Source organism: Sciurus vulgaris (genome assembly GCF_902686455.1).
Source record: "Sciurus vulgaris genome assembly, chromosome: 13".
Classification (NCBI taxonomy): Eukaryota; Metazoa; Chordata; class Mammalia; order Rodentia; family Sciuridae; genus Sciurus; species Sciurus vulgaris.
This window is the reverse complement of record NC_136474.1, coordinates 37,046,675-37,065,536: the sequence shown is the minus strand read 5'-3', so window position 1 is coordinate 37,065,536 and position 18,862 is coordinate 37,046,675.

The following is an 18,862-nucleotide window of genomic DNA, read 5'->3' as shown; positions in this document are numbered from 1 at the left end:
TTGTCCAGCTTTAGTTATTGACAAGTCAAATGTATGAATGTTACATTTTATTTCATTGCAGACAAGAACTGAATTCAAGATTGACCACTTTGGAAACACAATAAAAGCCTGTAGCAAATGGATTCTAGGAATGAAATAAACCAGCAAAGAGGCATCTGGACTCACATCCAACTTCCAAGGGGCTGTCCAACTAGCATATTATTCTACACATAGCAGATAGTGTCAAATTTGAAGAATTTGCTTTATTTTCAAATGAAAACAAGCTAAGAATCATTGAAAGATTTTTTTTTTTTTTTTACAAATGAGATTTCTGGCAATATTTTATCCTCTGGGAAGGTTATATTTAGTCCTTTATAGTTATAATGTTTTGTTCCTTAAAATGTGGTAAAGTCCTCAAATGATATTATACATTTCTTAAACATAAAAGTGTTAATGTTCAATGAACAGAGCTTAAACTGATGAACTAAGTAGAAGATTTCATTTTGAAAAGAATTCTAAGAAAAATATACGTTTTCTAAGATTCAGGAAATCAAGCTCTGTTATATATTCATTATAGGGCTAAAAAAGGACACATTGATTCAGTTAAGAATCCTTTAAAATATATCACTAAATCCTTGTGTGAGATACACACAGAGATTAATGAAACTACTAGTAAGGAACATTGAAACATCTGAATTGAGAAAATTGTACATTTAATCGTATTTATATTAGAATAATCTATAATGAAAAGTATCATTTATTATATACATCAGCACTTTCCAAAAGATGCAAGTGGTAAGACTACACATTTCTTATCACTCATAAGCAACCCATTGTTCTTGTTTTATTTATTTTAAAGACATTTGCCAAGCATGTGTCATTGGTGAAGCCTCTCAGATTATCCATCATTATAAAAGGGTCATAGTCCTTTCATTAAAAGGAGTGGAGCTTACACAAGAGCTCCTTAAGTCTATCTGATTCAGCAAGAAGTCCCTTTCTCCATAATTACAAATTTATATCTATTAATTTTCTACTGTACTCCCTTGTAATGTCATCAAATCATAAAATGAAGCAATATGATCATGGATCTCACCTAATATTCTCTATTGGACAATTTGTTTTTTATAGTGGAACTTATACAGAGCAAGTGTAGGTTATCCCAGCAACAGTAAAGAAATTAGGAAAGATTCTATACAGAAAATGCTTTACAAAGAATAGTGTATCCTTTTCTTGTTTTTGTTTTTGGTACTAGGGATTGAACACAGGGGCACTCAACCATTGAGCCACATCCCTAGTCCTTTTTTGTATTTCATTTAGAGATAGGGTCTCACTGAGTTGCTTAGGGCCTTGCTAATTTGCTGATGCTGGCTTTGAACTTGTGATCCTCTGAAATTACAGGTGTGCTCTGCTATACCCAGCCTACTAGTATCCTTTTCAAAATGATTTTTAATATGGTTAAATTAAGTGATTACTCCTCAATCTTTAGAAGTGGTTGTAAAGTCTGAAAACAAACATTCATAATAAATAGTCATTTATTATGAAATGCTGAATGTGTTGTCCCTCAGTAGGAATTCATAGCTCAATAAGGTGTGCAAAACAGCAATGAACAGTTTGCATTAAAGCAACATTCCCATCAGTCACTCACATGCATGTGGCACATGTCATCTCAATGATTTGTGTCCAGTTTTCATGACAGAAACCCAGCACTTTATCCAGGAGAGGTAATCCAGGGGGTTCAATCCAGTACAAAGATATTTACATTACAGACTTTATAGCCACCTGAATTTTATTTTATTAAGATTTACCTACTGTAAATCTCATAAACATTTCAGCATTTTTATACATAGCAAGAAACAGAAAACAAAAAAGTAAGATATTGGAGATAATAACAAAAATACATCTCCTTTCTTTTCAAAATTTTTCACATCAAAACATTTTATTGTAAATAAAGTCATTTGTTTTGTTTCGTTTTGCAGTACTCGAGATCAAATCCAGGGCATAGTACAAACACATGCTGTACCACTGAGCTATACCCCAAGCTCCTTTTTAATTTCATTTTGAGACATGGTCTTGCTAAGTTGCTGAGGCTGGTTTCCAACTTGCAATCATCCTCCTTCAGACTCCTGAGTACCTGGGATTATAGATGTGTACTACCATGCTCAGCTTGAAGTGACTTTAAATACACAGATGGAAGACTCTCTAAATGACACTTAGAATCCATTGCAAATTAAACTTTGAAATAGACTTTTATTTATCACGCACTGACTTCAACAAATCAGGCACTCCAGAATACAATATGGAGTGGTAAAATATGTGATGCTATCTTCATACCCTAAGGGAAAAAGCTCTTTTGCAAATAAATAAAACCAAAACAAAACAAAAACAGGGAGGCATTCAACAATGTTATCTCTAAGAACAATTCCCCTTCATAGACTACAATGCTGTTGACAATTTCAAGCACATTTACTTCTAAAGAATTCTCACAGAAAAAAAATCCTCCAAGCTTCCCCAGACACAGCTGTGCTTTCTGTCTTTCTCACCACCTGAACAGTATAGCATATCCAGCTCCAGACAGACCCAGTGGCTTCCCCTTGTATTCTCTAAGGTTGGTCACATTCATAACCAATGTTTTTGTAATACAATTAACTATAATTATTTCTGGGGCCAATGTGGATTGCTGCATTTTCCAAACAGGTGTAGGTCTCAGAGGTTTGTTAGGGTGCCCCTCCCTAAGCTGAGCTGTGATATCCAGAATACCCCATCTCCCCATAAACATGTGGCCCATATTTCTCACACCCATTATACCACAGTTATGCAAACCACATAGGTGAAACTAATGTCTAGAAAGGTATAAAATAATACTGTGCCAGCCACAGTAATTGGGGATTAGAAAATGCTAAATTCTCATCTAGGAAACATGACTGGCACAGCCCTGCAGTCCTGAACATTTTTGTGCATTAGCTTTTCTCACCCTTTTCCACTCTCATTATGTCAGCAGCTCTTCTTTTCCCCTTTGTCCAGTACTTGAAATTGCTGCCACCTGCTTCCTGATGTTGTCAAAATCTCTACTATTTTTTTTTACCAGCAACCACAGACATCTATCAGCTCAGGAATCCTCCTGAAACATTGCAAGCAAGACCATCCCACTGAACCCAGAATTGGGAACAGGTAGTTAGTGTAGAAATAGGGAATCGGGTCAATTCAAGGAAATGAAGCCATGAAGCCATCTGCCTCTGGAAGTTGGAGACTGCCCCTGGAAGAATGGAATGTCAAGGATCTCCAGAGCCCATTGATTACCAAATTTACCTGCCTTTATCAAGGACTGCAAACAAGGAGCTTCTAATTAATGCCCCCTGGGCCCTTGCCTGCCTGAATCACCTTGGCCCTCCCCCTGCCCATGCCTTTTCACTTAATGCAAAACCAGGCCTAGTCACTAGGCAGGAAGGAGAGATAAGGGGGGAGAGGACTGGAGAACAAAAGAGAATTTAACCTATAAAAGATGTAGGGTGCGCTCACCTCTTGGGACTTTAGAACATCAGCCATGGCCCCCTTCTTCCTGCCGGGAGAAGTCTGTATTATTAGCTTTAAATAAAACCTGCTTAATATGGTTGCCTTGGCGTGTTTCTCTAGTGTTCAATCTTCAACATTAGAAGGAGCAGAACTCGTCACCGGCAAACGGCGGTATCACCACCACCCTTTTATATTCCTGCTATAATCTGTTTGTAGGAACACTTTACATACCTATGTCCATCATCAAGAAAAACTTCAAGAGGTGTATGAATTTCCTTTGTACACTGTGGTCCCTGGAGTGAGAGAAATTTTCCACATTCCAAGAATATGACTTAGGCAAGTCACTCAGTGTCTCCAAAGATAAACTTTCTAAAATGAGAATGAATGTTAATAATATTGTAGTGAGGGGGAAATGAGTTACAATATTAAAATGTAAGGCCCCCAAAAAGGAAACCCCAACTCTGTCCCATGGAAGGACGGCAACACCAATCAGCCGCAGGAGGCGTCACTTGATGCAAACTGCAAGAGGTGTTTATTCCAGCGCGCTGGGACCCAACTCGAGGAGTCGAGTCTCTAGCAGAAAATTTTGTAGGTTTATAAAGGCAGAAACCACACATCGGGAGGGGTCACACATGAAAGGGGGAAAAGGGGGAACAAAGCTGCCAGGAAATTTCAAAGGGGGTCTGGGTTTGCTGACAACATGTTTCACAATGTTTTACAACAGGGTGTAGATTCTGGTCAATAGTTTCTGGTAATCCTACTGTTTGAGCACTATCTGGCTATCAGGCTCAATTTACTCTTTTACTCTCTGTTTGGGGCTGTTTCCTGGAACAGCTTTAAGGGCTTTGTTCCCATTACTGGGAGGGAAACCTTAGGGAATTGAGATAAAACAGACAGCTTAAAAAAATGTCCATTCTTTCATTTCCCCATTTTCTTTTCTAGTAAGTTCTAATCATGGAACTTCTGTCTCTATATACTCTTCTCCAAAGCTATTTCCTTGGCGGAGGGACTGGTATTGTTGCCTGAGCACTAGTACCTGTACAGCACTTACTCTTTCCCTGATGAAGGTGACTAGGTGATTTCAGGCAGGCAAGAGCCCAGGGGGCGGGCCACCAATTAGCAGCCCCTTATTTGCAGCCCTTGATAAACAGTCCTTGATAAAAGCAGGTAAATTTGGTAATCAATGGGCTCCGGAGATCCTTGACATTCCATTCTTCCAGGGGCAGTCTCCAACTTCCAGAGGCAGATGATTTTATGGCCATTTCCTCGATTTGACCCGATCCCCTATTTCTGCACTAACTACCTGTTCCCAATTCTGGCTTCATTCCCCCCTCTAATCTTAGGAACTCCATGCTGCTGGGAAAGGAGGTCGATGACCGCTCTAGCTTCTTCGAGCTGGAAGTGGGTGGCATGGGGCAAGCAGCTTGGAGTTCCTTTTCTAAAAATTGGGTCAATCAAGGGGTCTCAGGAAAAAGCCTGGTTGGGGTAGAGCAGGTTGTAAAGTCATCTGGGGGTGGGTGCTTCTATGATAGAACAAAAAGACACGAGTACTGAAATGAGATTAGTACAAAGTAAATGCTGCAGCATCTGAAACATGCAAATGAGTATCATGAAAATGACAGAAGTCAATCTCTCACCAGGAGGTGAAAGAACTGAGAAATTGTTCCCATAACTAGGCCTAGCAAAGGCTGGAGAGGACAAGGCCTTTATTTGGGGACTTTAACATTGTCCAGGTTATCAGGAATGTAAACACGACATTTAACTCTTAATGTCATAGATGTCCCCAGAAAAAATAGTTAAGCTACTTAATGTCATCTGATTTTGTAAAATATCCCTTTATTGGTATAACCTGTGTTTAATAGAGATCTCTATACTTCTGTTACTTAGGAATAGATAATCATACTAGCAAACATAGATTAAGTCTACCTGTGTAGCTTAGGAAGGTCTTAAACTGACTAAAAACTTCTGACTCTGGCAGTTTCTCTTGATAGTTATCAGGCACATTTGCTGAAAAATCTTTCTCTCATTTGTAGATTCCAGTCTTTATTCTAGTGGGCTAGTACAAGTGTACATCTTAAGTTACATTTAATTATTATTTCCTTTAAATGCCCAAGAATGGCTATATTTTGGTTTTAACTGTTTTGCTGGGTATCTAAGATCAAGCTGGTCAAATTGACCTGGTTCCTGTCTTGTTAAAGAGTCAGCTGAGTTCCCACAGGGGTCACTCGTACAGAACTTAAGAGCGGCTCCTTATCTCCACCAGTGACTTTGATTAGGCAGGGTCTCTTGATGAGGTGACTTCCTTTAGAAACATCAAGGGATGTTTCCCCTTTTCCATGACCCTCCTCTGCAGCAGATGCACTGGATGATTTTTCATCCTCTAGTCTCAACAATCTCCTTGATCAGGAGGTTGTGTGACCCAGAGTTGCAACGCTCCTTAGAGAAGTCCTCTTATTCCCTGGGTTCAGGCTAACGTTGAGGGCAAGACCCAAATATGGACTTTTCTTGACCTCTGTGTTTAACTCCAATCTCTAAGTTTGATCTTAATTATCCAGCAAGCCAGTCTCACCAGTCATAAATTAAGAGTAATGGGCTTTAACTTTAATGTCCATAACTTTACAGTTATTTACCCTTTTATCTAACTGGAGTCTGCATTAGTACTGGAAGTTACCACTATCTATTCTATAGGTGATGGCTTATTATCACAAGTTACCTAGGTTGTTTGTTCTTGGAGCAGCTACTTCTGCAAAACATTAACAGGTAACAGTTTTACAAAATGAAATTAGCAAGAGTAAAAATATATTCAGCTTGTATAATAGCTATCTTGAATTTTGATTGAGAACTACATTCTATCCCCTATTTGAGATCACAGTACTTTTACAACAAGAACCAATCTTTTGACTATAACTTTAAATAAGCTGAAGTCTGGCTTATTTTGGAGCTATTCTACACACAGTGAGGTGGGAGGCAGAGCCTTATCTCAGGTAAGGCGTGGCTCTTTACAGATCTTAAGTGTTCTAATTCTGATGTTGATCTTTGCTTCTTTTCCTTAAATACCATTAAGTAGTTTACATATACTGTTTCCTGAGTCTATATAAACTTTACAATTAACACAATTTAACATAGTATCTAAAACATGAATCAAAGAAAGGCTGAGAGAGCTTTTAACTTTCCTTTTGTGTGATTAAGTGGCAAAATGTTTTCATGTTTCTTTCATATTTCACAATATTAACCTTTAAACAAATCAGACTCTAATGTTTAGAAATACACTTACATTTGAAATTCTTTATCTCAGTGTAAAAAGTAACAAATTTTACACATACCCTATTGATAGCAGGTCCTATAATAGAACATTAAATGATAGAAATAAATCCCCAATAAAATTTACTCTTTATAAGTTTAAGATTACCATTACAGACAAGTTTAATCTGGAGGATAGCAGAGCTTAATAAATTCCTTGCTTTAAAAACTTGTGGTCCTGAAAAATATGAACACATTTAATATACAACTAGTGACCATTTCACAAATACCTTGACACTTTTATCTTACCAAATTGAGTTTTTAAAGAGAAATGTAGACTCTGTAACAAAGTACAATACTCTATAATAGTTGTTTAACCATAATTGTATACACCCCAATTTTTAAGACTAATTGTTCTAAAGAATAAAACTTAATAGACACAAAGTTAAGAGTAAATTAGTGTTTCAAATCCTTGTCATTTTACCATGTCATTCTACCATATAGATTAAACTTTGGTTTATATCAGAACATTAGTATTTCACCTTAGGAAAAACCTTCAATAGTTTTAGCTGTCTCACATACATATAACCAACTTAGTTACACACAAACTTGTTGAAACTTGCCCTTTACTTACACAGACTTTCTTAGCACTTACTTAGACCCTCATGTATTTCATCACACAAGCACTTTCTTACCCAGAAACATTTCCTTTTTCCTTTTACTAAATATATTTCCATACCCAGAACCTTTTATTTTCTCTTTCCTATTCGTTGTCCCCTTTTTGTTCACATTCTGAAACAACTCTTATGAAATTTCTGAATTTAGATAAATTACTCTATTTTAATAAGATTAAATATTCTGTTGTTTATAGTACTCCAATTGAAACACAGTTGAAACTTTTGGGACCCTTTGTATATAGAATTGCACTTGTTAGGACATAACTCTTAGTAACCCTGTTTTTAGTTTAGTGATGACACAAAGCAAGTTTAAACCCTTTTATTTACCAACCTATGAAAACACCAATAATGTTTAAGTATGATACTCCATGGAATTTAAGGAGTTAAAAGTACCTGATGTTATTTAACAATTAGCATTTTAACTTTGTAAATTAATCAGATATCTCTACAAACACATTAGAGTAATCCCATACATGTTAACTCTAATTCACTTATTCTGTAAAAAACCAAGATATCAGACAAGTGTCCTGAACAGTATTTGCTGTCTCTTCCCTGTTGAAGAAAAGTCCTAGAAACAATTGATATTAGACATTTTATTAACATCAATATTTTATTAGCTTGACCACCTAGAGACTTGCAAGTTATTTTCAAAGACATTTTACTCTTATTAGTTTACCCAATTTGAACCTTTTTTAAATCATGTGAATTAAAAGTATCTGGATCCATTTTTAAATTTTAATTTTAGGAGCACTCAGTTTTTATACAGACAAAACATGACATCAGACAGCACAACATACAAATAACACAAAATCAAGCCCTCGTAACTTTATAGGTGAATCTCCATTGCAATGTAACAGATGTTCAAAAACTCTAGTTGGATAAAAAATAGAACTGATCAAAAAATCATGAACTCAAAAAAACATATAATTAAAAATATAGCATTTACTTTGCTGGAGTTTTAAAGACTCTTTTTACCTTTTCTTTCCCTGGGTTTGAGACTGGTCTCCTACTGAGCCTTTAGGCTTCTTTTATTTATATTTCAATGTAAGCCTTGACTGAGATCTGGAAGGATCTAACAGGTTTTAACAGAAACTTTGTGTCTAAGGCATTTTAGCCATCTCATCAGGACAGGTTGGGTTGTATGTTAAAGAAAATTATGAGACCTTATTTCCCATTACTTTTGAGACTGAAGCTACTTTGCTAAGTTACTCTTCAGGGCTGTCGGGAGGGGGAGTCCAGAGAAGGAACCTTTGGGGTCCACCCGAGAGTAGCCCAGGCCGAGAACCCCGCAGTTGTTCCAACCCTTCCTCCACCTCTGCCACAAACACACAACAGAACCAGATACAGACGGGCGCCAATCTCTGATCCACCAATTGAACCCCATCAGCGCCCTTACCTACGGAGACTACCAGGCGTCCCCTGGCTCTCCTTCCACCCTTAGGGCGTCCCCCAGGGCTGCAACCTGTGGCCCCCCAGGCATGTCTACCGACCACTGTTCGGCCACTCTCACGAGTCACCAAACGGTTGCCACCGAAACCGAAAGCGCGCTCACAGAACCAGACCAACTAACAAAACACAAGACAAAGACAGACAACTTCGGGGTACCCCTTCTTACCTCCAAGGTCGACTCCGCGGATGAGGGGGGCCATCTTATCCCGGGCGAGCCCCCAAATGTAAGGCCCCCAAAAAGGAAACCCCAACTCTGTCCCATGGATGGATGGCAACCCCAATCAACCGCAGGAGGCGTCACTTGATGCAAACCGCAAGAGGGGTTTATTCCAACACGCTGGGACCCAACTCGAGGAGTCGAGTCCCTAGCAGAAAATCTTGTAGGTTTATAAAGGCAGAAACCACACATCGGGAGGGGTCGCACATGAAAGGGGGAAAAGGGGGAAAAAAGGAAAAATGGGGAACAAAGCTGCCGGGAAATTTCAAAGGGGGTCTGGGTTTGCTGATAACATACAACATGTTTCACAATGTTTTACAACAGGGTGTAGATTCTGGTCAATAGTTTCTGGTAATCCTACTGTTTGAGCACTATCTGGCTATCAGGCTCAATTTACTCTTTTACTCTCTGTTTGGGGCTGTTTCCTGGAACAGCTTTAAGGGCTTTGTTCCCATTACTGGGAGGGAAACCTTAGGGAGTTGAAATAAAACAGACAGCTTAAAAAAATGTCCATTCTTTCACTGCTTTGACTGTGAACAAGCCGCACTCATGGAGTTCTTCAAAACTGACTTTATTTTCTCCACACTGAATATGCACACCAGCTCTTTGGTGCTGGTGTCTCCAGTCCTTGGGTGAAATCTAGGGTCCCCATGGCTTACCTGTTCATGTTCAGATAAGGAAAAATCCACTGGAATTCTGCAGAGCCAGGTCAGCAAACAGCATGCAGACTTCTCCATTTGCATCTCGTACATCTACCTCTTCTGCCACAGGGACCTGGAGAGCTTGTCTTCCGACCACTTCAAGTCCAGCAGCTACCCTGGGAGTAAAAGAGGAAAAAATATCACTGGATAGGTGCTGCTCTTCCCTGAACCTACAAGGATGCTGTCTGGATTAGACATGAGTTCAGAGGGGACTCTCTTTCATGGTCATTCCCTGTGGTTTCTAGGGCCTGGCTCCTGTTCTTCCCCTGGCTGGTCCTCACAGTTTCCCTCTCAACTCCCTCATCTGGTAGTACACTTGCTGTGACCATCACTCTCCTCACCCCAGGGCTCTCAAGATCTGGTCTAACTTTTGACCCTGTGGTGGGAAGCGTTTACTCCCAAGGCAGTCTCACTGTGTTTCTTTTTCTTCAGCTTAGTCCACTCCCAGGTGGCTCGAAAATGGTCAGAAAATAGTCTTTGAGTTCCCCCAAATGCCAGAAAGAACATAGGCAGATTCTCACAATTAGTTCCTACATGGGAATTGTTTTAAGAAAATTGATAACTCTCAATTTAGCAAAGTTTGCCTACAGAAAGAAAGAAGGTTTCTAGCACAGGTGGCACTTGGGACTGTAAGGAATCCCACAGAAACCACGCCGGACATGGGAAATCACATAAGGGAGTTTATTAAGCAAACAGAGTGTCTCCCTGCAGAGTAAGAGAGAAAATGAGAGGAGAAGAAAGAGAATGAGAAACGGCATGTGCTAGAGAGAGTGTGAAAGCCAGGAGGATAAAGAAAGTGAGGAGGAGAGACAGAAGGATGAGAAAAGATGGCAGGTAGCTACAGTAAAGCCGTTGAATTCCACTGGGCTAACAGGGGACCAATATCGGAGAAGGATACTTGCAAGCTGACTGATGAACCAATAGCTAGCTAGGATGTTCACAGATTGACAAGTGGTTGGGAGGCGGGGAAAATGGCTGCAACGGAAAGGGTGGGGGAGCAGCTTTATACATTACAGGGACCAAAGACTGCTACCCTCACCACCTCTGCAGATAACACTCACTGTCAGAGAAGAGGAAGTGCCATATGGAAACCATCTGATTGGCAGCAGTCAGCATTTCTGACCTATATGCACATGGTCAGAGTAGTCTGTACCACGTGATTATCTGAAGCTGCACTGCTATGATTGGCTGAGACTTAGTTGCTTGGTTATGAGTACATTCCTACCTTAGATTGGGTTTCAATTTGTTTGCATAGCAAGCTAGGTTATAGTTCACCATATACCCAGGCCCCTTTGGGATAAACTTTATCACACAAGTAAGGAGACTGGTTTAGGACAAACTTATTTCAATTTAAGACTTAACCCCATTTCGCTCATATTTTTAAATCTCATGAGTGTAGGACTGGAGGTATGGCTCAGTGGTAGAGCACTTGCCTAACATGTATGAAGCATTGGGTTTAAATCTTAGCACCATATATAAATAAATAGACAACTAAAAAAATATTGTTTAAAAAAATGAAAGGAATGTTTGAAAAAAAAAATGAGTGTAGACAGTGCCACTATCTTCTACAATCATCATTGTACAATGATCTACAATGCATCTGCTTGATTTCAGTACAGGATTCACAATTTCACAATGTCAAGTGAAGTTAGATGAGCTGGGCATAGTGGTACATGCCTATAATCCTAGAGAGTCAGGAAACTGAGGCAGGAGGATAGCAAGTTCAAAGCCAGCCTCAGCACCTTAGAGACCAGAAGCAACTTAGCAAGATCCTAATAATATATATATATATAAAAGAACTGGGGATGTGGCTCATGATAAAGCACCCCTTGATTCAATCTCCAGGACCTTGCCACCCCTGAAAATAAGTTAGAAAGTTAGATGGCTTGTAGGTTTTATGCCTACCATCACAAGACCACTGATGTGCCTGGCCTGTATGAGTGTTTAAACTTTGAGTATTACATGATAGTGTCTTATATAGCCTGGGGGTGGTCATGTGTTGGTTTCTTGCTGTGCCTGGGTGACTTGTTGGGGGTGTCCCCAGAAGCGCCATGACTGAGCTATTCCGACTGACAGAGGAGCTGTTGTGTTCCATTTGCTTGGAGATTTTCAAGGAGCTGGTCACCATCCTGTGTGGCCTCAACTTTGTCAGTTGTGCCTGGAGGAGACATGAGCCATCCAAGGCAAGCCATACCAGTGCCAGCAGTGGCGTGCTATCTCCCCAGCGCTCCTGGAGATGAAGAACATGGTGCTGTGCATGGTGGTGGACCAGTTTCTACAGGCCTAGCTGAAGCATGTGCCCAACACAAACAGGATGCCAGTTCCCTGGCCCCCAGTCCAGTCACCCAGCTGGTGTGTGACCACTGCCTTAAGGCAGAGGCCCTGAATGTGCACGGCCTCCTATCAGGAGCACTTATGACCACACCTCGAGAGCCCTGCCTTCCAAGACCTGTTGCAGTTACGGGTTTGAAACCTGCTGAGCCGCAAATGTTCTCAGCACAACTGTGGGACTTATTTTGCCCACAGTTTGCCCACATTCATCATACACACATAATGAATGTGTCTACCACATCTACCTGGTGGAGCACACGGCCTGCTTTCCAGTGTCTCTGAGTCAGGAGAATAAACTGAGGCATAAACTAACCATCAATGGAACCTCAAGAGCACCGGAGAAGGTAAGAACCAGTCAGCAGAGCTTGCAGGAGGCTGCCAACAGGAAGATGGAGCAGCTGAGACAGGAATACATGAAAACGAAAGTTTTCATTGTTGCTTCTGAGGCCAAATAGATAGGCAAGATAAAGGAAGAAGAGAAGAGGCTCATCGACAAGTTTGACTCCATTTACCAGGTTCTCCTCAAGAAGAAAAGCGAGATCCAGACCCTGAAGAAGGAAATCGAGAGCTTAGTGAAAGGGGAAGAGTTTGAGTTTCTAAAGAAAGCTCAAAATGGCAAACAGTCTTAATGAAGCCAGTCTATGTCCACAAGGTGGAGCTGAACCACCAGCTGACCACACATGCACAAAAAAGGACTGCATAGTATTTGCGACAAATGAAAACCTCCATTCCAAAGGACTTTTCTGCCAGGGCAAAGTTCCTTGCCACTGGCAGCTTAATAAATGTGCTTCCAAAGTCCTCTCAGCAATTCCTCATTTCTTGCAGGTGTGGTTAATTTGCCATTGGTTTTACTGGTCAGTTGGCAGGTGAAGCCCACGAGCAGAGGAGCACAGCTCTATTTGGGCCACTATTTCCTCCTTGCTTCCTGCTCCTGCATCATGGTCTGTAGGTTCTTGAAAGGAAATCTTTAAGCCACAAGCCACTCTTATTTGGTTATAACTAGATATTTGTCATTGGCAACTTCTATAGAGAAGTACCCACAGCCCCTCATCAGCCTGTGCTCAGAGGGAATGATTGACTGAGACCCCACTTTCAGCCCCTCTGCATGGGGGTTGCCCCTTTTCACCATGGACCCCAGGTCCATAGGAAACTGAACTCTTAGGGCAAGGGAGGCACTAATGCCACCTATTCACTAACAATGAGGGATGAATCAAATTAGAAAACCTCTGCACAGCTAAGGGTATAATAAACAGAGTGAAAAGACAACTTAGTGAGAGAAAATCTTTTTCAGCTATTCATTTGACAGAGGAATAATACGCAGAATATATTTTTTTAAACTCAAAAATTCAACAACCAATAAATATGTAATACAATAAGAATTAGAAAAATTATCTGAATGTACTTCACAAAAGAAATATAAATGACCAGTCAATGAAAGAAAAAATGCTCAACATCTTTATCCATTAGGAAAATACAAATCAGATCTACAATGAAATTTTATTTTACCCCAGCTGGAATGACTATTTAAAAAATTTTTTTTTAAAAATAACAAATACTGGTGAGGATATAGAGTAAAAGGAGCTCTTTTACACTGATTGTGAAAATGTCAATGAGTACAACCTCTATAGAAAACAATATGAATCTTACTCAGAAAAAAAAAAAAAAAGAACTATCATATGATCCATGTATTCCACTGCTGGGTATTTCTCCAAAGTAAATAAAATCAGTATACAAATTGATACCTGAATGCCCATGTTTATTGGAGCACTATTCACAATGGAAAAGATAAGGAATCTAGGTGCCTGTCACCATATACAGAAAATTTTTAAAAGTATAGTATATATACTATAGGGAGTATTTTTCAACCATAAAGAATAATATAATCCTGTCATTTGTAGGAAACTGATGGAACTCAAGGACATGGAGTTAAGTGAAATAAGACAGTTAAGGAAAGCATAGCCTGTTTTCCCTCATATACAAAATCTAAGGGTGAAAAAAAAATGTTCTGAAAGTGGAATAGGGATCACTATGGACCAGGGACAGTACAGGGGGAACAGAGGAGAGGTTGAGAGAGGGTCAAGGGGAGAGGGGACATAATCAATCTATACAAATCTCAGAAACAAAACAAAATGTCTCAGAACAATAGACATAACACTGAACAGTCTGATTGACAGAATGTATTGAAAAACAAAACCCAGCATATACTGTTTGCAAGTTACTCATATTAAATGCCAAGACATCCAAGACTGAAAGCAAAAAAAATGAAAAAAATATAATTTATGCAAATGGAGTCCAAAAACAAGGAATAGCTCTTCTCATGGCTGATAAAACAGGTTTTAAGCAAAAATTAATCAGAAGAGATAAGTCATTACATACAGTTAAAGGGAACAACCCAACCAAAAGATATAATGATAGGAAATACTTATGCCCCAAATGTTGGTGCACTTAATTACATGAAATAAACACTTATTGACTATAAGTCCTAATCAGACTCTAAAACAATGATACTGGGTGATTTGAACACACCCCTCCCATAGTAGATTAGGTGATCCAGAGATAAAATCAATGAACACAATTGTGATCCATATAATACTATAAATGAACATAACATATATCTATATAAAATTTACCCAACAGCTGATTTTTTTTCCCTCAAGAACTTGTGATAGTTTTTCCAAAACAGACTCTATTTTAAGTCATTGAGCAAGTCTTGAAGAAAAAACAAACAAAAAAAAATGTTGTTATCCTTAGTATCTTATCAGATCATAATAAAATAAAATTAGAAATCAATAGTAAAAAAATATAGGAACCACATGAACACATGGAGATTGAACAATTATCTTTTAAATGAATGGAGCATAGAAAAAATGAGAGCAGAGATTTTTAAAAAAATTACTAAAATTAAATGAGAATGAAGATAAACACTAAAATCTCTGTGACACTATGAAGCCACTTTTAATAGGAGGACATTTAGCATTAAGTGACTATACACGCACACACACAAAACAACAAGAGCAACCACATCACACACAAAAAATCAGAATGATACCAAATGAACAATCTAAAGCTACATGTCAAAGCTCTAGAAACACAGGAACAAACTAATTCCAAAATCAGTGGAAGACAGAAAAAAATAAAGATCACAGCCAAAATCATTGAAATATTTTGAAATACAAAGAATCAAAGCTGCAAAAAATTGGTTTTTGAAAAGGTAAACAATACTAATAAATCCCTAGCCAAACTAACCAAAAGAAAGAGAAGACCCAAATCAACAAAATTAGAGATAAAAAGAGACATCACCAGTCATTTCTAAAATCCATAGACTTTTAAGGTCTATTCTGAAAACTTATATCCCAATAAATTGGAAGATCTAGAAGATATTGACAAATTTCTAGATGCATATGTTCTTCTCAAACTGAATCAAAAGGATAGAGAAAATATATCAGACCAATAACAAACAATGAGATTGCAGCGGCAATTAAAAGTCATTCAACAAAGAAAACCCCAGGACCAGATGGATTCTCATCTGAGTTCTACCAGACTCTTAAATAACTGATGCCAATTCTTATATTCTTACACAAAATAAAAAGGATGGGAACACTCTCAAACTCATTTTATGAGGGCAACGTCATCCTGATACCAAAAGTACAAAAACACACATCAAGGAAAGAAAACTACAGACCAAGACCACTGAACATACATGCAAAAATACTTAATAAAATATTAGCAAATATGTTTAAAAACACATTAAAAAGATTGTATACCATGATTAAGTTGTATTCATCCAAGGGATGCAAGATTGGTTCAAAATACATAAATCAATGTAATTCATCATATAGACTCAAGAACAAAAATTTCACAATCGTCTCTACAAATGCAGAAAAAGTGAATGGCAAAATTTACCACCTAGTTATGTTAAAAGCAGTGAAAAAACTTGAGATGGAAGGAATTTACTTCAATATCATAAAGGTTATATATGACAAACACAAAGTTAATATAAAAACTGAAGCTTTTTCCTCTAAATCCACTCTTACCACTCCTATTCGATACAGTCCTTGCAACTCTAGCCAGAGCAATGAAACAAGAGAAGAAAATTAAAGGGATGCAAATGGGAAATGAAGAAGTCAAACTATTTCTGTTTGCTGATGACATGATCCTATACAGAGAGGACATTCCCTCCCGGCAAAAATAATTCACCAGAAGATTTCTACACCTAATCAACAAATTCAGCAAAGCAGTAGGATAAAAGATTAACATACAAAAAAATCAATAGCTTTCTTATGCTTCAATATATGAATGGATGAAATCTACATTATGCATAACCATAGAAACAAAAGATGTACCCCATTTGTGTACAATGAATCAAAATGCAGTCTGTAAAAATAAAAAAATAATTTAAAAAATAAATTAAAAATTTTTTAAAATAAAAGAAAGAAAAGAAAAATAATGATCCATGAAGAAAGAAATCAAGGAAACTACTTGATTCACAGTAGCCTCAAAAAAAAAAAAAAACAAACAAAAAAAAAACTTATGAATGAATATAATGAGGTAAATATCTCTACAACTAAAATTATAAAACACTGAAGAAATAAATTGAAGACCTTAGAAGATGGAAAGACTGAACATGTTTATGAATAGGTAAAATTAAAATAATCAAAAGACCATATTACCAAAAGAAATCTAGAGATTCATATCAAGTGCCAATGGTATTCCTGACAGAACTAGAAAACACTATTCTCAAATGTATATGCAAGAATAAAAGGCTCAGAATAGCCAAAGCAATCCTGAGCAGTAAGAGCAAGCTGGGAAGCTTCACAATACCTGATCTCAAATTATAATACAGAGTTTTAATAACAAAATCAGTATTGGCATAAAAATAAATATGAAGATCAGTGGAATAGACTAGAGGACACATAGACAAATACACATAAACACAGTCATCTGATCCTTGACCAAGGTGCCAAAAACATACATTAAAAAAAGTCCTTTTAACAGTGGTGATGGGAAAACTGGGTATCTATATGTAGAAGAATGAAACTAGATCCCTACCCCTCAGCCTCCACAATAGTCAACTCAAAGTAGATAAAAACCATAGGAATTAGACCAGAAACAGTAAAACTCCTAGAAGAAAATAAATTCAACACTCCAATATGTTGGCACAGGCAACAACCTTAATAAGACTCCTATAGCTCAAGAAATAAAACCAAGAATCAATGTGCAATGTCATTAAATTAAAAAGATTCTGCACAGCAAAGGAAGTCATTAAGAGTGTAAAGAAAAGAGTCTACAGAATGAGGGAAAATCTTTGCCAGTTACTCTTCTGACAGGGGTTTAATATCCAGAGTATATAAAAACTCAAAAGGAATTGGGTCCTCCATATTGAACGGTCTGGGAGTAGCCACCTTTTTCTTCTCCTTGTCTGGAGCTCAGAACAATATGGGCTGATATCCTGGGTATACCTTTATTAAAGATATAACAGAAAAGACAAGGGTAGCTTTAGAGAAATCTGTATAACAGAAGGTTGCCACAGCCGTGCCAAAACCAGCAGCTGATAAACTGGCTCCTGCTCAGTGCATCCACTACACACCATCTCAGCAGGGAGTAGTTTTGAACTCTGGAGCTAAACAGAGAGCTAGTCAAATGGTAGAAATGCAGTAAGATCCAATGGAACCTCCAAGGTTTAAGATTAATAAGAAAATTCCCCAAGGGAACACCTCTTCCTGCACCTGTCATGCATTTTCCTAGTCAAAAGATGACTGTAAAGGAACAGTAGTGGAAGATTTCTCCTATTTCCAAGTGGAAAAATGCAAAGGGTTATACAATTCCATTAGATAAACATCTAGCTCCTGATGGAAGAGGACTTCAGACAATAAATCTAAATGAGAATTTTGGAAGATTCATGAAGCTGTGGAAATGCGTGTCCAAATACAGCAAAAGATGGCTCAAAAAGAAAAGGAGAAACAAAAAGAAACTTAAAGAAATGGACCAAAAAGCCAGAGAGAGGGAAGTGGGATCAAAACCCATGTGGAAAAAGAGGACAGGGAGACACCTGAGAGAGATGAAATCTGTCATGATAGATGAAAAGAGAGACAGCATGACTGGAATCTTTTTAGGGAAGCTCTTGATAAGAGGTCAAAGCTGCAGAGAAATGAAAATAGAAATATCAGTGAACTCATTGCTCTTGTGTGCCCAATCCTTGGAATTCCAATGAACTGCAGTATGACCAAAGGATTTTCAACCAATCTAGGATGTAGACAATGGATTTGCAGGTGGAGAAGATGAAATTTACAGTGTATATGATCAAGCATGGAGAGGTGGTTAAGATACGGCTCAGAGTGTTCATAGGCCCAGTAAAAATCTGGACAAGGACATGTATGGTGATGACCTAGAAACTAGAATAAAGACCAACAGATTTGTTCCTGACAAGGAGGTTTCTTTTTCAGATCATAGACAGAGAGGCCAAGAAGGACCAGTTCTGTTTGAAGATTCTTTTGGTTTGGACAAGTTTTGGGAAGGAGCTAAACAGTAGGGTGACTCTTAAAGACCCTCAGATAGTACGTGCCATAAAGAACATGAACAAGGAGGGAAGAGGAGGAAGGAGTGGATATACCTGTTTTCAGTGTGAATGAACTATATTACCCATACACCTAAAAGATGCAAGTTATGGGGGAACACTTTGTAAACGGTCAGGATAAAAACCAAATGTAGGTGTCAGATCCCAGCATTACTTTTTATTATGAGAGATGAGGGGGAATTGA